Source organism: Rhinopithecus bieti, unplaced genomic scaffold (genome assembly GCF_001698545.2).
Source record: "Rhinopithecus bieti isolate Rb0 unplaced genomic scaffold, ASM169854v2 scaffold_13112, whole genome shotgun sequence".
In the NCBI taxonomy this organism is placed as follows: Eukaryota; Metazoa; Chordata; class Mammalia; order Primates; family Cercopithecidae; genus Rhinopithecus; species Rhinopithecus bieti.
Window position 1 is genome coordinate 1,065,956 of NW_016807891.1, and position 24,330 is coordinate 1,090,285.

General features: G+C 38.3%; 1 long non-coding RNA gene across 1 annotated transcript; it reads right to left on the minus strand.

Annotated features, from left to right (window-relative positions):
* Nucleotides 1-15,638: 15,638 nt before the first annotated feature.
* LOC108536951 (uncharacterized) lies at nucleotides 15,639-23,005 on the minus strand. Its single transcript, XR_001887670.1, has 3 exons — nucleotides 22,928-23,005; nucleotides 19,686-19,868; nucleotides 15,639-15,690 (listed from the first exon to the last, which is right to left on the minus strand). It is a non-coding gene; the product is annotated as an uncharacterized LOC108536951 (long non-coding RNA).
* Nucleotides 23,006-24,330: the final 1,325 nt, after the last annotated feature.

A 24,330-nucleotide genomic window follows, 5' to 3' on the forward strand; every position in this document is an offset into this window, starting at 1 on the left:
TTCTAGATAAGCTGAAAATAAGAGTAGGTTTGTGCTTGGGGTTGAAGAAGAGAAAATTCTTAACAAAAGAATTTAATTTCTGAAAATGAAGAAAGTGATGCCATTATTTTGATTCATTAAAAACAATATTTGGATAAATGACTTTTCAAAACATTGTCTCTAAACATTTGAGCAGGCGCAGAAAAGAATAAAACATCGCAATTTATGAAGGGCAAAACTTAAAAAATAAAGCCGAAGCCATGCATACATCCAAAAGCAGTGTTTGTTCTTGGGCTTCCCTAGTCATAGGCCAGTAGGAACGGTTGCCACACTCAGGAGGGCTTCAACGCAGCCAGTTCCATCAAAGGAGCAACTGTCCCTGCAAACACACCTCGTAAGTCACAGTCCTCTGAATCATCTGCCTCTCTGCCAGCTCAATCACAGAAGAAAGCAGAGAGACTAGGGCACAACATTCCTCCAGGGGGCCACTAGAGACAGGCACAGTGCTTTTGGTGGAACCACAAGCTCATGCACCAGTTAGTTGGTTGCCCTGGGTCCTAGCCCCTCCACCAGTCTCTCTGTGTGGAGGCCCCACCGTGCTGCCTGAAGCCAGGCCGCCTGCCATGGATTGAACTCCCAGCTGCCCCAGCAGATCCCCTATGCCCCACTCTCCTGCCCTCACTACCTGTAACCCCTCTGCCTTCCTTGCCCCAAGTCATTATCCTCTCTTTAAGTGACACAGAATAATCAATCTTAGGTGCAGCTATTATCTCAGTGTTGTGTCTGACCATCCACTGTTTTTTTGTGTCGGAAATTAGAGTCACTTTGCATAAACCTGCAGTGTGATGGCTGTTTAGAGGAACACCAGTACCCTGGTCATCTGACCCTGCCTAACTCCTCTGGCCCCACCTGCCACCCCCATGCCCTCCCCTGCACACTCTGTGCACTCTGCTCCCTTGGCCTGGAATTCCTTCCTCCCACTTCTCCACTTTCTACCTCGGGGCAACCCTCTCTAGCAAGGTGGGGCCATGGACCCCGCCTGGGATGGATGCTCTCTCCTGTGCTCCTGCATAATATCGCTGCCTAATAATAAGTCACAAAATAAACAAATTGAGAGAACAGAATGGAAAGAGATGCCTCTGTGGGACTAATTATGGAAAACACAATGACTCTCTGCCAGTGCTGGAATAACGGTAGATAAACAAGACAGGCACCCCCAGTGAAGCAAATTAGGTCCCCCACTACACCCCTGTGGAGCTGAAGGAGAAAGTTTTCTGCAGGAGCCTGCAAGGTGCAGAGCCCATGATGCCTGGAAGCCTGACAGACCCAGGGCACAAGGAGGAACCAACTGACCCAGCAGAGTGCACAGTTTGGAGACAAAAAGCAAAGCTGGAGACTTAGGTTTTCGGTTCTGTGGCAGTGAGGACAATGCAGGCTGAATCCCCAGAACCCTGGGGTCTGATGTGTCTCTGGTCTCTGCACTCAGGGTGGGATGTGGGGCTGCAGACACCTTTCTCCTTCCGAGGCTCTTGATCCTAAGCCTAAGGTCCCCAGAGTGTTGAGATGCATGAGATGCAGGTGTAAACCCACTCTTGCGTCTGACTCCTGGGGACGGGAGCTTCCAGTGGCGCCTGGGACTGCATGCCAATTCCTCGAACTCAGGGCCATGTCAGGTACGTGGTGGGTATCACTAGAGGTATGGTGAATGAACAAATACATGAGCAAAAGGAAGAATAATGAATGATGCTCATCACACCCTCGGGAGAGGTGGTGCCTGCAATGCTGGACAGAGGTGCCTGGACAGGAATGCTGGCAGAGCCAGTGTTTGAAGCTGATGATGTTGAACCTCCCTGCCCAGATGCCGGCTTGGTGACCTCAGGCAAACTGAAAGAGAGTCTGGAAGAGTTTAACTAATGGATAAATATCTCCACTATGAGGTGTGGCAAGCACTACTCAGAGGGTGTCTGTCTTTCAACGCAGGGGAGGATGTGACCAGCCATTCTCTACAGCCTGTTTGGGTGAATATGTGCCAGGGCAAGTCACTTGTGCAAGGGCTGCTGTGTGTGCTAAGGTGAACTCTGCATTCAATATCCACAACAATACAGCTATACAGAATATCCACAGCAAGACAAACAATACAAAATATCCACAGCAATACAGAATATCCACAGCAATACAGAATATCCACAGCAATACAACAATACAGAATATCCACAGCAATACAGAATATCCACAGCAATACAACAATACAGAATATCCACAGCAATACAACAATACAGAATATCCACAGCAATACAGACTCTGTCCACAGCAATACAGAATATTCACAGCAGTACAGAATATCCACAGCAATACAGACTATCCACAGCAATACAGCAATACAGAATACCCACAGCAATACAATACAGACTCTCCACAGCAGTACAGAATATCCACAGCAATACAATACAGAATATCTACAACAATACAGACTATCCACAGCAATACAACAATACAGAATATTCACAGCAATACAATACAGAATATCCACAGCAATACAGGAACAGACCTAACTCCACTCATCCCCATCTGAGTCTTCATCTTATTACCATGACAGCTTACTCCATAATTTTGTTGCCAAACACATGATTAAAAAAGAATAGGACAGGGACTTTACCTAGTAACATTGAAAATAAATCCTCAAAAGTACACAGTAAATAGTAATCTAGTATCCAAAAGAATTAAAATTGTAACTTAAAAAGTTAATTTAGTGGTGAATAGATTCTTAAATTCCTAATATTGTTAAAGCCTTTACAAATTAATATTGAAGATATAAGTTCTCAAAAAATACAAAATCAAAGGTTAACAGAAAACAATATTAGCTTGCTCAACTGATATTTTCTGGGCTTTGGAATATATCCATGCTTTATTTTACTTACAAAGGATTTTTTGAAGTCTTGCTTTTTGTAAAACAATAGAACCATCCAGAACTGAAGTAAAAACAGAAATTGCTCCTTCACTCTCTCCACATTACACAGCTAGTGATTTGCTTTCTCTTCCCCCAGAGCAACCACTCTTAACAGCAAGCATATTTTCATATGAATAGATAGTCTATATATATAGAAAAAAGATAAATGTCATATATATCTTATTTTATAAAAATAAAATCACTTTACACTCATAGTAATGCATAAGAGTGTGTTCAGCTATATCTCATTCCTTTTAATGTCTGTGTGGTACAACATAGTGTAGATATACTTAAATTTTTAACCATCCTCTTATTGACCAATATGCAGGTTGTTTTCAATGTACCATTAATACAAAGAAGGTTGCAAAAGATGTTTTGTACATATGCCTTTAGGGCACATGGCGTGATGGATAACAAAAGTAAAAGTGCTGTTCACATGATATGCACACTCGATATTTGAAAGGCATTACTGCATTGTTCTTTAAATAGTCTATGAAATGCTATTCACAAATGAAAGTGCCCATTTCTTCACTGCTTTGTCTTCATATTTAACAGTTTATTTTTTACCAAGGTGATTGATATCTATATATGTATATATATATAATATATACATACTACTTATATTATTGATTTTTATAATTTGCGTCCCCGATTGCTGTGAGATAAGGCATTGTTTTATAAATGTATTAACACTTCGTTGATGTGCTTGTTTTTTACTCTGCACACTTTTCTATATGGCCATTTATCTACTTTGTTGAATGTAAGGGGTTACTCATTCCTTATGGACCTTCAACTTTCCCCGTGATATGTGCTGTGGGTATCCGTTATATCAAACCCATTCTTGTAGTTATATCTTTGTGGGTCTTTTCAAATTGTATCTTTGAATTCTAAAAGTTGAGTGTTATACATTCAAATTGGATTATCAATTTCTCCTAGTATGCCATGCCACGTACTTTTGTTTCAAGTATTTAGAAACTCTATTGGTAGTGATAGAATGAATTATCTGTGTTCTTCGTGGACTGTAATTTTCACCTCCATTTGTCCCATTTAATATTTTCAACTGGAGTTTTGATTTTACAACTGCCAGGTTATCTTTTATTAACCTATTCCTGATAGATTTTTTTTTTTACCATGCATTTATTTTTTATAAAGGAGAGTTATTGAAAGCATAGTCTCTGGAGTCAAACTCATGGGTCAGTAATTGTGCTTAGCTCATAATGTCATTTTGAGGATTAAATGAGGTGATCCATATAAAAGATTAGTTGAGTGCTTCTAACACACTCAGCATATATTGTGTCATTGTATTTTGGTATGTGTCCTTGCAAATGGCTTTTAGCTGTGTTTTATTTTGTCCAAAACTGGCAATAAATCTATCCCATTCAAATTCATTGTAAAAAATAACATTTAGCCTTTTCTAGTCTTCCATTTGACTCACATTTAGGGGAAAACCATTTAAACACACTTTTAATTAACATCAGTAATTAAACTGTGTGTGAAGCCTCTCTAATTTGAACAAGACAAATCCATCACATGTTCATATTCATTAATTTCTTATTTCTCATGTTTTAAAAAATCACTTAGAGCATTTCCCTGTGATTTCTTCTAGTAATAAATGTCTATCAATGGATGAATGGATAAAGAAAAGGTGGTATATATACACAGTAAAATGTTATTTATCCCTGAAATAAGAATGAGACCCTGTCATTTACAGTAACATGGATGAAACTGGGGAGAGTATGTTAAGTGAAATAAGCCAGGCACAGAAAGACAAATACTGCATGATCTCTCTATTTATGGAAACTAAAACATATAATCTCATACAAGTAGACAGTAGAAAATAGTTTCCAGAAGCTGGGGAGTAGGGGTGGGGAAGGCAGGGAGAGATTGGTCAATGGGTATAAAGTTACAGTTACATAGGAAGAATTAAGCTCTGGTATTCTATTACACACTAGTAGGGTGACTGGTTAACAATAATTTATCACATATATCAAAATATCTAGAAGAGAGGATTTTGAATGCTCCCAATGCGAAGAAATGATAAATGTATGAGGTAATGGATATTTCAATTACCCTGATTTGATCACTGTACATTGTATGCATATAATGCTTTGAAATATCACATGGACACCAAAATATGTAAAATTATGTGTCAAATTTAAAATCACCTAGAATTTTAATTACAAATTATTTTCACAGTATACTTCTGCATTCTTGGGAATTGTTTCTTATCAACTGGGGTTTACATTGTTTACATTGTGGCTACATTATCCACAGTTTTGTAAATTGTGAAGGTATGAATACTTTTGAAATTCACCACCCATTTTGAATACTGCATTCGATCCTAAATTCTGTTATTTTCCTCTCTGTGCTATTATTGGCCTTAGTTTGCTCTTCTTTTCTAACTTTTAAGGTTAAAACTTGAATTATTATTCTGAAACCTTTCCTTTCTAATATAAGCATTTAAAGTGATAGCACTCCTCTAAGACTTGTTTAACTGCATTTCACAAATTTGTATGTTTGTCTATACTAGGGGTGGCATTTTTTTCTGTCAAGAACCTGATATTAAATATTCTAGGTTTTTTAGGCCAGCAGTCAAAATTTTAAAATTCTATAAGTACTAACAAGAGAAAAAAATTTCACAAACATGTATTGATATGATATAAAATAATACAAGAATAATTCAGCTAATTATTTTGTAGGTTCACTGATGAATGAAATTCTGATTTGGGGAATAATCTTTCTCTTTGGAGGATTCTAAGTGACGTGTCATTATAAATGAAAATAAGAGCTTGACATTAGTTTGCTGTGTTGTGAGAAGGTGAGAGTTGATTTGAAATTGTAAGGATTGTGGCTAGGATTCAGGATGGGAAATGGAGAGAAGGAAGCAAGTGCACAGACACCATACAGTCCAGATGCTTCTCCCATGCAGTCACTCATTGATTCAACAAACGTCTATTGAGAGCCAACCGTGTTCCCAGCACTCTTCTAGAAACAGCAAAGATACCTGCCCTCGTGGGACTCACATTTTGCAAGATGATGTAAGGAAATGTATGGGTCAAGATACAATAGTCACTCGGTTTCATGCTTTTGCATAAGGCTAGGGAGCTATCCCAGCACCATTCATTGAATAGGGAGCCCTTTCCTCGTTGCTTATTTCTTTCGACTTTGTCAAATATCAGATGGCTCATTTCTGAGTTTTCTATCCTGTTCCATTGGTCTATGTGTTTATTTTGTACTGGTATCATACGGTTTTGGTTACTTATAATATAGTTTGAAGTAAAGTAACATGAGGCCTCTAGCTTTGTTATTCGTGCTTTCAATTGCTTTCTCTTTTCAGTTCTGTATGAATTTTCTAATTTTTTTCTAATTCTGTAAAAAATGATGTTGGTAGTTTGGTAGGAATAGTGTTGAATCTGTAGATTGCTTTGGGCAGTATGGTCATTTTAATGATATTGATTCTTCCTGTTCATGAGTATCAAGGTTTTCCATTTGTTTGTGTCATCTCTGATTTCTTTGAGCAGTGGTTTGTAGTTCTCCTTGTAGAGCTCTTTTACCTCCTTGGTTAGCTATATTCCTAGGTATTTTATTTTCTTCGTGTCTGTTGTAAATGGGATTGTGTTCTTGTTTTGGCTCTCAACTTGAATATTATTGGTGTATAGAAATGCTACTGATTATTGTACATCGATTTTATATTCTGAGACTTTACTGAAGTTGTTTACCAGTTCCAGGAGAAGCCTTTTGGCAGAGTCTTTAGGGTTTTCTAGGTATAGAATCATATTGTCAGTGAAGGGAAATAGTGTACATTATATTGAATTAAACTAGCTCACTTGTAATAGTCTCAGATTTAGAAATACAGAAAACTTTTGTAAATAAGTGAAAGTTAGAAATATGCATATAAATTGTAGCTACAATTACTGTAGGAGATAACTAAAATAATTCATAGCAATTCATCCTTAAGCATATTTTACATGAACTTAGACATTTTGGGAAAACTTATCATGGGATCTTTGAGGTATTTTATAAAATTAAAATTAATTTATGCATTATCTTAATTTTTTGTTAGAGTATAAATGGCTATAGAAGATAAATATAATGGTTTCAACTGAGTCTTTGAGTTGCCTCTTTATTTAGAAAACAAAATGCAAACTTTCAAAATTTGTTTGTTTTCATTAACCAACAATCAAAATAACTTATTGCCACATTAAAATGATAAAAAATAGGAAATTAAATTAATATGATACTTTACCTGATACTCTAACAANTTTATAATTTGCGTCCCCGATTGCTGTGAGATAAGGCATTGTTTTATAAATGTATTAACACTTCGTTGATGTGCTTGTTTTTTACTCTGCACACTTTTCTATATGGCCATTTATCTACTTTGTTGAATGTAAGGGGTTACTCATTCCTTATGGACCTTCAACTTTCCCCGTGATATGTGCTGTGGGTATCCGTTATATCAAACCCATTCTTGTAGTTATATCTTTGTGGGTCTTTTCAAATTGTATCTTTGAATTCTAAAAGTTGAGTGTTATACATTCAAATTGGATTATCAATTTCTCCTAGTATGCCATGCCACGTACTTTTTGTTTCAAGTATTTAGAAACTCTATTGGTAGTGATAGAATGAATTATCTGTGTTCTTCGTGGACTGTAATTTTCACCTCCATTTGTCCCATTTAATATTTTTCAACTGGAGTTTTGATTTTACAACTGCCAGGTTATCTTTTTATTAACCTATTCCTGATAGATTTTTTTTTTTACCATGCATTTATTTTTTATAAAGGAGAGTTATTGAAAGCATAGTCTCTGGAGTCAAACTCATGGGTCAGTAATTGTGCTTAGCTCATAATGTCATTTTGAGGATTAAATGAGGTGATCCATATAAAAAGATTAGTTGAGTGCTTCTAACACACTCAGCATATATTGTGTCATTGTATTTTTGGTATGTGTCCTTGCAAATGGCTTTTAGCTGTGTTTTTATTTTGTCCAAAACTGGCAATAAATCTATCCCATTCAAATTCATTGTAAAAAATAACATTTAGCCTTTTCTAGTCTTCCATTTGACTCACATTTAGGGGAAAACCATTTAAACACACTTTTTAATTAACATCAGTAATTAAACTGTGTGTGAAGCCTCTCTAATTTGAACAAGACAAATCCATCACATGTTCATATTCATTAATTTCTTATTTCTCATGTTTTAAAAAATCACTTAGAGCATTTCCCTGTGATTTCTTCTAGTAATAAATGTCTATCAATGGATGAATGGATAAAGAAAAGGTGGTATATATACACAGTAAAATGTTATTTATCCCTGAAATAAGAATGAGACCCTGTCATTTACAGTAACATGGATGAAACTGGGGGAGAGTATGTTAAGTGAAATAAGCCAGGCACAGAAAGACAAATACTGCATGATCTCTCTATTTATGGAAACTAAAACATATAATCTCATACAAGTAGACAGTAGAAAAATAGTTTCCAGAAGCTGGGGAGTAGGGGGTGGGGAAGGCAGGGAGAGATTGGTCAATGGGTATAAAGTTACAGTTACATAGGAAGAATTAAGCTCTGGTATTCTATTACACACTAGTAGGGTGACTGGTTAACAATAATTTATCACATATATCAAAATATCTAGAAGAGAGGATTTTGAATGCTCCCAATGCGAAGAAATGATAAATGTATGAGGTAATGGATATTTCAATTACCCTGATTTGATCACTGTACATTGTATGCATATAATGCTTTGAAATATCACATGGACACCAAAAATATGTAAAATTATGTGTCAAATTTAAAATCACCTAGAATTTTAATTACAAATTATTTTCACAGTATACTTCTGCATTCTTGGGAATTGTTTCTTATCAACTGGGGTTTACATTGTTTACATTGTGGCTACATTATCCACAGTTTTGTAAATTGTGAAGGTATGAATACTTTTTGAAATTCACCACCCATTTTGAATACTGCATTCGATCCTAAATTCTGTTATTTTCCTCTCTGTGCTATTATTGGCCTTAGTTTGCTCTTCTTTTTCTAACTTTTTAAGGTTAAAACTTGAATTATTATTCTGAAACCTTTCCTTTCTAATATAAGCATTTAAAGTGATAGCACTCCTCTAAGACTTGTTTAACTGCATTTCACAAATTTGTATGTTTGTCTATACTAGGGGTGGCATTTTTTTCTGTCAAGAACCTGATATTAAATATTCTAGGTTTTTTAGGCCAGCAGTCAAAATTTTTAAAATTCTATAAGTACTAACAAGAGAAAAAAATTTCACAAACATGTATTGATATGATATAAAATAATACAAGAATAATTCAGCTAATTATTTTGTAGGTTCACTGATGAATGAAATTCTGATTTGGGGAATAATCTTTCTCTTTGGAGGATTCTAAGTGACGTGTCATTATAAATGAAAATAAGAGCTTGACATTAGTTTGCTGTGTTGTGAGAAGGTGAGAGTTGATTTGAAATTGTAAGGATTGTGGCTAGGATTCAGGATGGGAAATGGAGAGAAGGAAGCAAGTGCACAGACACCATACAGTCCAGATGCTTCTCCCATGCAGTCACTCATTGATTCAACAAACGTCTATTGAGAGCCAACCGTGTTCCCAGCACTCTTCTAGAAACAGCAAAGATACCTGCCCTCGTGGGACTCACATTTTGCAAGATGATGTAAGGAAATGTATGGGTCAAGATACAATAGTCACTCGGTTTCATGCTTTTGCATAAGGCTAGGGAGCTATCCCAGCACCATTCATTGAATAGGGAGCCCTTTCCTCGTTGCTTATTTCTTTCGACTTTGTCAAATATCAGATGGCTCATTTCTGAGTTTTCTATCCTGTTCCATTGGTCTATGTGTTTATTTTTGTACTGGTATCATACGGTTTTGGTTACTTATAATATAGTTTGAAGTAAAGTAACATGAGGCCTCTAGCTTTGTTATTCGTGCTTTCAATTGCTTTCTCTTTTTCAGTTCTGTATGAATTTTCTAATTTTTTTCTAATTCTGTAAAAAATGATGTTGGTAGTTTGGTAGGAATAGTGTTGAATCTGTAGATTGCTTTGGGCAGTATGGTCATTTTAATGATATTGATTCTTCCTGTTCATGAGTATCAAGGTTTTTCCATTTGTTTGTGTCATCTCTGATTTCTTTGAGCAGTGGTTTGTAGTTCTCCTTGTAGAGCTCTTTTACCTCCTTGGTTAGCTATATTCCTAGGTATTTTATTTTCTTCGTGTCTGTTGTAAATGGGATTGTGTTCTTGTTTTGGCTCTCAACTTGAATATTATTGGTGTATAGAAATGCTACTGATTATTGTACATCGATTTTATATTCTGAGACTTTACTGAAGTTGTTTACCAGTTCCAGGAGAAGCCTTTTGGCAGAGTCTTTAGGGTTTTCTAGGTATAGAATCATATTGTCAGTGAAGGGAAATAGTGTACATTATATTGAATTAAACTAGCTCACTTGTAATAGTCTCAGATTTAGAAATACAGAAAAACTTTTGTAAATAAGTGAAAGTTAGAAATATGCATATAAATTGTAGCTACAATTACTGTAGGAGATAACTAAAATAATTCATAGCAATTCATCCTTAAGCATATTTTACATGAACTTAGACATTTTGGGAAAACTTATCATGGGATCTTTGAGGTATTTTTATAAAATTAAAAATTAATTTATGCATTATCTTAATTTTTTGTTAGAGTATAAATGGCTATAGAAGATAAATATAATGGTTTCAACTGAGTCTTTGAGTTGCCTCTTTATTTAGAAAACAAAATGCAAACTTTCAAAATTTGTTTGTTTTCATTAACCAACAATCAAAATAACTTATTGCCACATTAAAATGATAAGAAATAGGAAATTAAATTAATATGATACTTTACCTGATACTAAGATTGAGATTAAAGGATAATAATTTATTCACCCTATGAAGAAAGCAAATATAGAAAGATCAATGTGAAAATCCCTGCAATTCTTAAATTGGTATCACAAATATTATATTATAAAATAAGATATAAGATGGGATTATTATTCTACTACACATAGTATTCTTTGGGAAATACTCCACAAAAATGAATTCACAATTCTAAACTGAACAAACATATTGGCTTTCATAAATTTATAAGTATTTTTTTATCATAAGGCTTTTCCACATTCAGCCATATTTTATTTTGTCGAATGCAAGGTTCTTCATAAAAGTTATGTAAAAGAAGTATATCATAAAATAGAAACAGTTATAATAACAGCATAACTACTTTAAAAACGTTCTGGCTGGGTATGGTGGCTCACGCCTATAATCCCAGCATTTTGGGAGACCAAGGCTGGCGGATCACAACGTCAGAAAATCGAGACCATTCTGGCCAACATGGTGAAACCCCATTTCTACTAAAAAACACGAAAATTAGCCAAGCATGGTGGTGCGCACCCTGTCATCCCAGCTGCTTGGGAGGCTAAGGCAGGAGAAGTGCTTGAATCCGGGAGGTGGAGGCTGCAGTGAGCCGAGATCGCACCACTGCACTCCAGCCTGGTGACAGGGCAAGACTCCATCTCAAAAAAAACCAAAACAACAACAGTAACAAAAACTAACTTTCTACAGGAAATCATATATTATTACACAAAATGATCTGTTTAGGCTCATGATAGGAATGTCTTCAGAGATTATCGTTTGAAACAGAGCAAGTAATCTGCAACATTCTGCACCAAGTAAGATACATGCACACCCCAAAAATAAATCACCTGGGGCTTACTGGAAAGATCATTTTGGCTTTAACAATTTCCTTTCTATTTAGCAACATTTAAAATTAAACCCAGTGTAATTATAGTTAAAATGCACTTTTATTAAAAGTTAATATTGTTTTGAAATTTTCATTCTTTTAATTGTGTAGTATTATGCTTTCTTTAAAACACTGATATGGTTTGACTCTGTGTCCCCATCCGAATCTCATATTGAATTGTAATCCAGAACTGTGGCTGTTGTAAATGGGATTGTGTTCTTGTTTTGGCTCCCAACTTGAATGTTATTGGCGTATAGAAATGCTACTAATTTTTGTAATCCCCATGTGTTGACGGCAGGACCTGGTGGGAGGTGATTGGATCATGGGAGCAGTTTCCCCCATGCTGTTCTTGTAACAGTGAGTGAATTTTCACAAGATCTGATGGTTTTATAAGGGGATCCTCCCACTTTCCTCGTAAGCGCTCTCTCACCTGCCGCCATGTAAGAAGTCTTTGCGGCCGGGCGCGGTGGCTCAAGCCTGTAATCCCAGCACTTTGGGAGGCCGAGACGGGCGGATCGTGAGGTCAGGAGATCGAGACCATCCTGGCTAACACTGTGAAACCCCGTCTCTACTAAAAAATATAAAAAACTAGCCGGGCGACGTGGCGGGCGCCTGTAGTCCCAGCTACCCGGGAAGCTGAGGCAGGAGAATGGTGTGAACCCGGGAGGCGGAGCTTGCAGTGAGCTGAGATCTGGCCACTGCACTCCAGCCCGGGCGACAGAGCGAGACTCCGTCTCAAAAAAAAAAAAAGAAAAAAAGAAGTCTTTGCTTGTCTCTCACTTTCCCCATGATAGTAAGTTTCCTGGGACCTCCCCAGCCATGTGGAATGGTGAGTCCATTAAATCTCTTTCCTTTATCAACTATGCAGTCTTGGGAAGTTCTTTATCACAGTGTGAAAATGGACTAATACAAACATAAAACAAAATAAAATTTTTTGAAAGATAGAAACATATGTTGTCAATTCGGTTTCTTACACAGAATTGATAGGACGGCTGAGGCCTGGAAACCTTTCTCAGACTTCTGAAACTTCCTCAGGTAACAGCCCTTCTTGCAACTGTTCATCTGGTCCATAATCAGCAAATTTCTTTTTTGGGTTCCTAAGATGAGCCTGTGCCAGATACTGGGTCAACAAGACATAGCAAGACCTGCAGTGTTCATAGATGTTCATGAAACTCTAGGTGAATTACAAGATATCATCCAAATTAAGCAAATAAATACGGCCCCATGTGAAGTAAAGCCTGCATGCTGGGCTGGGTGGAAGAATGAGGGGAAAGATGTTTGCAGGAGCCACAAACCTCTTTCCAGTGTCTACTCTGGGTGGAGCCTTCAGCAGAAAAGAAAGCAGGAGGTAGAAAGTTTACAATCGCAGATTTGGAATTAAAAGAGATTTTAGACTTTGTGATCTTTTGAGCCTTTGTAGGCTCATTTTCTCAACATTTTATACATATTAATCCTTGAATATTCATAAATGTTGATAAATATTTGTGCTATATTTATTACAGCTTTAATAAATATTGTTTTTCTGCTTGGTTCTTCCTTTTTTTCTTCTTCTTCTTCCTTTTGAACTCACCTCCTCTCACCTCCATTCAGTCTGTCATCTCCAGTTTTGGATAAATTTATGAGGTGTGGCCAGTCAATCTTCTACTTTCTGTGTCCATTTATAGAGAGCTGAATCATAGCCAGACCTCCCAGGAAACCCATACCAAGCGCTGGCCTAATTTCCTGTGGAACCTCAGGGAACCAAAGCCTTGAACCCAATCTTACCCCGAAGTCAACACCTACGTGACACCAGAACAACTTCGTGACGTAGGAGTAGCACATACTCAATTAAAAGAAAAGGCAGCCCAAAAGAATACTGTGTCACTCACAGTGCCAACACAGTCAACTATCATGGTAGCCTGTGGCCATTCAGGGAATATCACTGTTCTAATGAAAAGACTTTCTGGTTAACTGAAAATCAGGCTTCATGGGGGAATGCAGGTCCAGCAAGACTGCAGCTATTAACCCTCAAATTATAAGGTTAAAATTAATAAATGTTTTCACTGGTCAGCGCTGTTTAATTTTTGCCAAAGGACAATGAGTAGGGGAGGCATCAGGAGCTACAACTTCAATTTCAATGGCAAGAAAAACATTGAAATTAGAAGGAGAGGGTGGTTTTCAAGGAGTTATGTTCTCATAACTTACCTCTTCATGAAGAGACTCGGGCTGAACAAGGAAAAAGCACTCACATGTGATCCACGTGGCCCCCTGGGACTCTGGCAGGTGTGGAGCAAGTCATTTTACTAATAGCTGAGAACAAGTCCAGAGCCTCAGGAAGAAGTGACAAAAGTGACAAAACCCTCATACCCTGAGATGTAAATCTGGCTACCTTCCTTTTTTTGAGTCGGAGTCTCGCTCTGTCGCCCAGGCTGGAGTGCAGAGACTGGATCTCTGCTCACTGCAAGCTCTGCCTGCCGGTTCACGCCATTCTCCTGCCTCAGCCTCCCGAGTAGCTGGGACTACAGGCGCCCGCCACCACGCCCGGCTAGTTTTTTATTTTTATTTATTTATTTATTTTTTAATAGAGATGAGATTTTACCATGTTAGCCATGGTCTCTTACACCTCACCCCATGCAACAGAATCCAGAACTACAGAGAGTCCCCATGCAGGACTCTCTCAACCTCTAGAGCTGCCCAAGGGTCGAAATCTCTGCTCATCACCTCTGGATGTGACCTTGGACAACGTACTTAACCTTCCTGTGCCTCAGCTTTGTCATCAAGAAGATGGGCACAACAAATAGTATCCATCTTCTCATGTTATCACTAGGATTAACTGGGTTAATGTATTTAATGTTAAGAATAATATTTGACATATAATTAGGGCTACTAAACTATTATAATTATTTTACTTAAATGCTCACAATATCAAACCAGAAAGGAGCCGGGACACTGTCTATGAACATCCAACATGGTGGCCACTAGCATCCTGTGGTCACAGAGGGCTTAAAACACAGTTGGTCTGAATTGAGATGCGCTGTATAAGTGTGGATATCAACCTGATTTTGAGGACTCCAAACAGACAAAGGAATAGAAACTATCTGTTTAATACTTATTCTTTTTTTTTTTTTTTTTTTTTTTTTTTTGTTTGTTTGTTTTAAGATGTAGTCTCGCTCTGTCGCCCAGGCTGGAGTCGATCTCTGCTCACTGCAAGCTCCGCCTCCCGGGTTTACGCCATTCTCCTGCCTCAGCCTCCCGAGTAGCTGGGACTACAGGCGCCCCCACCTTGCCCGGCTAGTTTTTTGTATTTTTTAGTAGAGACGGGGTTTCACCGTGTTAGCCAGGAAATACTTACTCTTATATTGGTTACATGTTGAAATGATAATGTCTTGGATATATTGAGATAAATAAAATATATTATTAAAATTAATAGAGCCTATTTCCTTTTAATTCTTTTAATGTGGCAACCAAATACTTAAAATGTGGCTCACATTATATTTTATTGATTCACATATATCTAAACTAACATCCTCATTTCACAGAATAGGAAACAGGGAAAGAAACAATGTTTTGTGTCTGAACTTAGCAGTGTTCCAGCTGAAATCGACAATGTCCAGTGCCCAGTTGCTGCACTTCCTCCTGCAACCATGACCCACGACGTCACTGTACAAATAACTTTTTCCAGAATCCAAGTGGAGAAATTATGTGAAAACTGACCAGAAAAGGTCAGCAGAATAGACCAGGCTTATTGTGTATTTTCTTACTGGATATTCTTAGTAGCTTTTCTCTCCTAAAACTCTTTTTTTTTTTTTTTAATTTCTAGTTTTCTATATACATTGTAAAGCAAAAAGAAATAGTCATTACCCACTATGCCACATTTTCAAAAGACACTGAATTTTCTATAAATGTCTTCTGAATCTCAGCTTTAATAAAAAGAGACTCTCTCACCCTTTTATTGTCAGAGTTGCTGCTCTCTGCTGCACATCAACTTGCGACAAGTCTATAAATGAATAGCACAAAAATGAGGTTCCTGGTATTGTCTGTTAGGTTCAACAGTCCCTGAACTCTTCAGAAAATAAAGAAATTTAAAAATCCCCCTCTAACACCAGAACACACACAAAGACAATATCCCTTCAGGAAAATATTTTTGATTGAATGGCCTTGTTCTTAGCCTAGTTACACACCAAAAATAGTCTAAATAGCATGTGCAAATGGTCTAAATGGCATGTGGGATGAGAGAAGTACCACAAATGACCCTCAATGATCCAGAAAGACCTGAGGTTTTTACGTCGGAGGCTTCTCTGCTTCTAAGGAGATAACATGGACACCTAGAGATACAGGGTGGGAATCACTTGGACTTCTGAAAATATGCCTGTGATGGATCAAAGGCCAAGGACCTTTGGATAAACTGACCTTGCTTCAATTCTTGCGTGAACAACTAATTGCTCATGTTCTTGTCTTACCTGGATTCTCTTTCTAGTGTCCTTAATGGAGTGGTTGTTTCATGTCAGTTGGAAAACAAAAACAAAAACTCCTGGTCACGTAAGATAGTTCATTCTGTTTTACAAAAGCTCTAAAATTAGAAAGTTTTTTTTTGTTTTAATTAGAAAGTTCTGCAAATTTATTACTCCATTCCAGGTGTAAAATTCTGTTAATTCTCTCAAAATCATATTTAACTTCAATTGTTTCATGATACTATATAGCATTAAGTTTTCCACTTGATTTTAAGTTCTGCTTATATCAACCAATTGGCAGATTAATTGAGCATTTACTGTAGAGATTTCACAGTAAATATAGAAGAAGCCTACACAATGGGATTAAATACAAATTCTGTGTACAGATAAAAAAACTCTTAACTAGAAACAAGTGAATTTATACTATTCATTCTTATGTGTGTGCATATACATATATCCACACATTTGAATGAATAGCTTACTTTATAGGCTATATATTCTAAAGAATGATATATTGAATGCTAAAACCTTCTTCTCAAACATCATCAATTGATTTCAAAGGAGGGACAGCCCTAGATAAGATCTCTCTAGACACCTCCATATCAACACATCATATGGCTGAGCCTGGATTTAAAGGAGTGTCTTCCTGTTCTTTGTTGCTCTTTACCGCTTCCAAATCAAGCCCCTCCCTCCATCCTGGGCCTCCTTAACTTTGAATATCAGATATCAGAATACACTGCATGATACCCATTCTGTTATTGCCTTCTACCAACCCCCTGGTGCTAGCCCTTTACTATTTGACAATTAACTCTTGGCTCAAAACAACTCATAATTCCTCTCCCCAACACCACCCCTCCCATCACTTTTCAATATCAGGAAGATGAACTTTTCCATATAAACTGATATTTCAGTCAATTCTTTGTTCTCTTCTCCAACCATCTTCTGCTCCAAACTCACTCAACACTCACTTGGATGGTCAAAATCTTGATCTTGTTACCAACTGCTGCAATACCTTCCTAATCACAACTTTGGAAAGGCTGATCTCTAACATCTACCCTCCCAGATTTCTACCATATTCCCTTTCTGGCCCCACTCCAGAAATCCTTTTCCTCACAAGGACCTCAAGTCTAGTTCTCCTCCCATCTCTTCACTGTCTAACAACCGCTGTCTCATGCCCTCTGATCCTCTGTTATTCATCTTAAAATCTGGGATTTTTCACTTTAATCAAGGTTTTCATCCACCTTCCAGGTCTCTCTGTACATGCTTCCTCAAAAGAAAAACAGCAACCACAACAGGAACTGAAAAACACATCTCTGCATCAGTGTGGCTGAATGTGGCTGTGCAAAAACAAACAAAACAAGCTGACTGTTCTCATTTTGAAGTCATAACTTCTAATATCCAGTGACTTGTCATGCTGCCTGGTAATCCTTGTAAATTTCTTTCTTCCATTTGCCTACTTACACCCTTCTCTCTTTTCTTGAATTGCTCTTCCTCCCTGTATCCTGGCTCTCAGTGGAAGACCTGCTTTCCTTTCACTAAGAAAAGAAAAGCAATCTGAAGAGGTCTTCCAAAAAGCTTCATCATCTTCCCACCCATGTGCAACTGTGCCCCATATGTTGGCTTCTCTGCCTTCTGTCCTGGAACCACAGATGAACTGTGCCAAGGCAAATCCTCTTGCAAGTAAGCTGCAGCCCATTTCCTCTTTCCTAACCATGGACATTGTTCCAGCACTTCCCTCCTTTCTCTCCTACTTCATCAGTGTTCCTCTATATATGGATCACCTCCATTAGAATATCAACAATCTCTGATTTCATGCATATTTAAAAATATATAACTGTCTCCCGGCTCCACATTCCTCCCTAGGTACCAGATAATTCCTCTGCCTCCAATCTTCCTTTCCCACTCTTCTGAACCCACCAAAGTCAAGTTTTTGATACCACCTGTTCTTCATCAAACCTGCTCTTTCCAAGATCACCATTGGGCTCCCTGTTGCTAAATTCCGTAGTCTAATATGAAACTTACTTTTATTTAATTAAACTTTATTTAATTATTATTCATTCTTTCCCCAAAATGCATTTTCCCTTGTCTTCCAGGATACCCATCAACCTGCATTTCTTTTGTTACATCTTAATGGAAAAACTCTTCATTTCCAGTTCCTTCTCATCTCAGCCTCTAATTCTTCAAACCCTTGAGGGCTGCCCTGGAGCCTCTTACTTTTCTTTCTACACTCACACATTGGGGATCTCATTCGCACCCAAGCCTTTAACGACTATCTACAATCTGATGACCAAGAAATGTATCTCAAGCCTGGGTCTCTCCATGGAACACCCAATTGTAAATCTCACTATCTTCTGAGTATCTGTACTGATAGGTATAACAGGCATCTGAAAAACATAACATGTTCAAAGCAGAAACCCTGATCCCCCCAACATACACACATACACACACACACACACACACACACACACACACACACACACGATAATGACTCTAGAATTCTCTCCTATTTCAGTAAAAGACAAGCCTATTTTTAATCAGTTGAGCCAAAAACCCTGGAATAATCCTTGTCTGCTCTCTCTCACACTTACTTGCAACCCTTCAGCAAATGCTTTTGGTCCTAGATGGTGAATACATCCAACAACTCCACCCCCAGCACCTTTTCCAAGTCCCTACTCTTGCTTTCTTGCGGATCATGGCAGTAGTATAGGAACTGGTCTCCTGCTACATTTGTTTCTTGAGTGCTGCTCTCGACACAGCAGCTGACATCATCCTCTTCACGAGCAAGTCAGATCACCACACGCTTCTTCCCAATACCTTCCAAGCCTTCACATCTTGCTTAAAGTCAAAAACAAAGTCACTGTAATGGCCTTCATGGTTTCCTGTTCCTTACAGCTGTTAGGTACCATCCTCCTGCCCTGGGCTTGTGTTTTCCCAGGCGTACTGACCTCCTTGCTCTTGTTGGAAACAGCAAGCACTCTCCTCCCTTACAGGTTTCATACTTGCCCTGTCCACTGCCAGGACACAACTATGTCTTTATGATTTGATGCATGAAGGTGCTCAGTGGCCACTCTTTGAGTGAGGTCTTCTCCACACGATATGAAAGAGTGACTCCTGCTTTTATCATACTCTGTCAACCTTATGTCACATTCTTTCCATTACATTTATCAGCAAATATGTAATATATATGATTATGTATTTTTATATATTATATATGCATTATATATGTATAATATAGACATACAATGTATCGTACATGGTACATATGTCAATATATAGGTTACATATATAACATGATACATACCATAGATAATATTATTTTTTATGTTTAGTATCTTCTAATTAGAATTTTTTTTTTTTTTCCCCACTAAAATTTATTCCCCACAACAGATTTCAGTCAGTTTGGTTTACTGCTAAATCCCCAGCACTCAATAGTTTCTGGCATGTGTAAAGCACTTAGTAAATATTTGCTTAATTAATCAGTCAATCCAAACCAAATTCTTATCCAGCTTATGCTTAAACCTAGTGAACACATAATAACTACCTTTTTAGATAATGTATGCCATCCCTAGAGAATTCTCCTGGGAACTTGCCGCATGAAATCCAGCATGTTGACTTCTGATCAGCGTTCATATGTCTGTCTAATATAGTCACTCTGAACAAGTCTAACATCTCTTCCTCCAGTTTTTTCATAACAACTATCTTCATTAAGGTTGTGAAAGGAATTCTGAAGAGAAGACATGCAAAAACAAGCAAATTTTCAAGCAACATAATGCATATGATATGACATAGCTCCTACGGTTATATTGAGAACTCTCTTCTTGCTCTATAGACATTGTCTGGGGTTGATCAGGAGGTGACATTAATGTTCTCAAAATTCTTTTTAAGTTAGCTTATAGTCAATTCTGTTGGCTCACTGGAGGTTTCTGCTGAGTATTATCTGAAACAGTCTTTCTGGCCAATTAAAATGCAACAGAGGTAAATCTGAAGCCTGTGTCTGAAAATGGAGCTTCCATAAAATATGGCAGTGACAGTGGCATTAAAAGAAAAGGCAATAGTAACAAATAATTGCAAAGAATTTTCAAGGTTTGGGACTCCAATAAAAATTTACAAAGCCATGTAAAGTCTTAAGAGATGGCATGGGGTAGTAATTAAAAGTCTAGTTTCAGGAGCTAGTTCTCAGTATTTAAATGCTGACTGTGTCCCTCAATGAGCTTCTTAGATTTCAGAATTATTATTTAACAGTGAGTTATGTGTGCTTACCATTTTATCCATTTTTGAATGAGGGTCCATAGCAGTTATTCTGTACTTTCTCTACCATAGTATGTTGGGTGAGTGGTGGGGACGGGAAGAGAGGATAAACTCTCCTCTTGAGCCCACAGGTCTGCAGATGGAGAAGTGCTACACTCAAGGACTTTACTCAGGGGACACCTGGAGAGCCTCATCCACACCTGAACTGGAGGCAGATGATGAGATTTAGTATTTTAAGCTGATACTATAAAGGGTTGAGACTTTGGGGAACTTCGAGGGTGACGAGTGTATTTTGCAGATAGAGGAACAACATTCCTGGCGGGGGGGGCGGGGAGGCAAAGGGTGTGATGCGACAACCAGTTCCCAGATGGCCTCCAATAATTGCTACCTCCTAGGATTTATGTCCTGTGTATTTCCCTCACACATAGAATCAGGGCTACCCTGTGTGGAGAATTCTGTGAACAGGAAAGTACATAACTTTTGAGGCTACATCATAAAAGGCACTTTAGCTTCTGCCTTGGGCTTTTTAATTGCTTAGTCTAGAGGCAATTAACATCTATGATATGAGGCCACTCAAATAGTTCTGTGGCAGGTCCTCAGTGGAGAGGAACTAAGGCTGGCTGTTAACCATGTGAGGGGCTTCCAAGAAAGCAAATTCTCCAGTTTGGCAAAGCCTCGCATGACTATGACCTGGTTAAATGTTATACTACATTGATAGAACAGCATTGCCCTATAGCAAGTAGGTACGGAATAACTGTCTGATGATGGAGAGTTACTGAAATTAAAAAAAAACAGCTCAACACACATCTATTCAGCACCTATTTGTGGCAGGTGATATTATAGAATAGGACGTGCTCCTTGCCTTCAAGAGTCCATTGGCAGTGTCTGGGAGACAGACCTAGTCACAGGAGGTCATTAAATGTGCTTAAACAGAGGTTTTTAGAGAATATTATGGAGTAGATGTCTATATCTGGTAGTTAGAAGGGCTCCCTGGGTAGGTTATGTTCACTTCAGGCCTTGAGGAAATAACATGATGGTCTTCTGCATACAGACTAACCTAGGTTTTTGTCCACACAGCCTGGGAATAGGAGACCGACTTTACCCAAAAAAGCTGGGGCTTTAAGGCTTTGCAAGAAGATAGTGTTTGTGCTTAAGCAGGACATTTGACTTACAGAAAAGGGGATAAAGAGTTTCTAGAAAGGAGGAACAGCAGAGAGCAAGCTCAGAGTTTGGAACATGCTCAGCATTTTGAGGAAAAGACCCTCCTGTGGATGAAGCATGAGGAATTAAAGGTACAGAAGAGAATGGAGGGAGTCGATCAAAGATCAGGGTGAGTCCTGCAGCAACGGGGCCTGAAGCCATGTTTACAAAATGTGTGCATTTTCTGTATTTCTGAGGCATCACCTGAATATTTTTAAGTGGATATTTCAAGGTCAGATATGAGTTTAGAAAACATCAGTTTAACCTTGAGTGGAAGATATAATCAAGGAAAATGAGATTAAGGGGGTGATATGGTTTGGCTGTGTCCCCACCCAAATTTCATCTTGAATTGTAGCTCCCATAATTCCCATGTGTGGTGGGAGAGACCTGCTGGGAGGTAATTAAATCATGGGAGCAGGTCTTTCCCATGCTGTTCTTGTGACAGTGAATAAGTCTCATGAAATCTGATAGTTTTATAAAGGGCAGTTCCCCTGCAGACACTCTCTTGCCTGCTGCCATGTAAGATGTGCTTTTTGCTTCTCCTTCACCTTTTGCCATGACTGTGAGGCCTCCCCAGCCATGTGGAACTGTGAGTCCATTCAACCTCTTTTTCTTTATAAATTACCCAGTCTCGGACATTTCTTCATAGCGGCATGAAAATGGACTAATACAGAGGGAATGAGATTAAATTCTACCCTAATACCTCTGACACTCCTTTAAGTGAGAAAGGATGGACATCAGATACTAAAGCAATGAGGACAGAAACAAGAGGACAAGTCAGAGACGTACACAAGGAAACAATAAACCGAAGAGTATGCCATGAGAGATGTAATGGGCCCTATTCTTCTAGAATAGTGAAGGGTTCACTATTTTTACTGTGCAATTACATAATAGCATATTTCCCTCCATTTTTCAGTAAACAGGAGACCAGTTACCTAGAAATCATAGAGCTACTGGTTTTTAGGCTGCCCAGGTTTACAAAGAAACTTTCAAATGGACTAAGGGATTTAACCCATATTTAGGGTTGCTTAATGGCCAATGAGTGGCCTCACTATCTTGAAAAGGGATAATATATACCTATGTTTTTCTTCACTTATTTGTCCTGAATTTACAATGTGCATTTAAAAAAATAATCTGGGCTGGAGTGGATTTTATGTTTCAGTGTTTCTCATTCCTCTCACTCTTCAATGTGAATATTCTGAATAATTTCTTTATAGGGTGAGGGTGTGTGTTCATCACTGGTGACCACTGTGGGAGGCAGAGGTGGGCTTGAAGCCGAAGGCTGGTGTCAACCTAGTCCAATGCCCTAAGACATGCACTCTGTCCAGCACCCACCAGCTCCTCTGTCCATCCTGCTTCCCTCCAGGACTGTCTCTTCCTCGACAAATCCATCTAGGAGAAAGAACTGCAGCTGCTTGATGATCCTGAGTGAAAGCCAATGAAAAGTAAAACAAAGCACAAATATTTATTTTTTTTTAACTTTGAGGATGATATCATATTCTAAGTATTCGTAGCAGAAACCACAGCACTGATCTCTCCAATATTATTAGCAAATAAGTGTCCAGAACAAATAAGTGTCTGAGAGCACAAAGGGCCAAGATATACCTCAAGATATACCTCTCATTTGCCCTCTTGGGAGGTGCTCCTATACACAGATTTTTTAAAATGCATTTAACTTTGATTCAGAAAACCTGATATTAACCTCTAACTATGTTAGTGGATTTCTGCAGAATCAAAAGAGTCATGTAAGCTGAAAATTCAAAATTTTGTAAAGTAAGTAGTATTTATTGTAGTGGCCAAAACCCCAGGCATACAAGAAAGAAAATGTGCAACATTATATTTCCATACCTAAATGGTCTCAAGCCCAGCTCCTTCATCATGTCAGAAAGTGTAATATAGCATGCACCAGGGAAAACAAGTCTTTCCTTTTAAAAGGCCCTCTTTCAGAATCTGTGCTCTCCTTCTCCTCAGGGTAGAATTTACACCTCAAGCTTCACAAGGAATCTGTGCGTGGGGTTGGAGGTACAAGCTACATCCAAGATGTCGCCCTGTGTCATTCCCAGCGCATTCTCTTGACCACTCAGGCAATGCCACCCAGTGTGGGAGGGGACTGCCCAAGGGCAGGAGGCTCAGTTCACCAGGCCGTCTGGACAACCAGCTACCAGGAGGCTAGCATTCACAGAGTAAAGGGTGGTGGACAAGAAGAAAGCTACCACAGTGAGGGTGTGTAAGGGCTGTGGGGATTTGAGTCCTAGTCCTTTTAACGAGAGGGACGTTTGTGACACAGCAAACAGGAGCATTGATGAGGGAGAACCTGGCTGACCCCCACCAGGGTCATGCCACATAGTAACTGAATATCAGTGTAATTTAAAGAGGGAACTCATCCAGTTTCTGAAATACATGTTAATATTGGATTGAGAATTTGCTAAGGAGTGCTTTACTTCCAATTATGTGGTCAATTTTGGAATAAGTGCGATGTGGTGCTGAGAAGAATGTCTATTCTGTTGATTTGGGGTGGAGAGTTCTATAAATGTCTATTAGGTCCGCTTGGTGCAGAGATGAGTTCAATTCCTGGATATCCTTGTTAACTTTCTGTCTCGTTGATCTGTCTAATGTTGACAGTGGAGTGTTGAAGGCTCCCATTAGTATTGTAATGGAGTATAAATCTCTTTGTAAGTCTCTAAGGACTTTCGTTATGAGGTGGGGTGCTCCTGTATTGGGTGCATATATATTTAGGA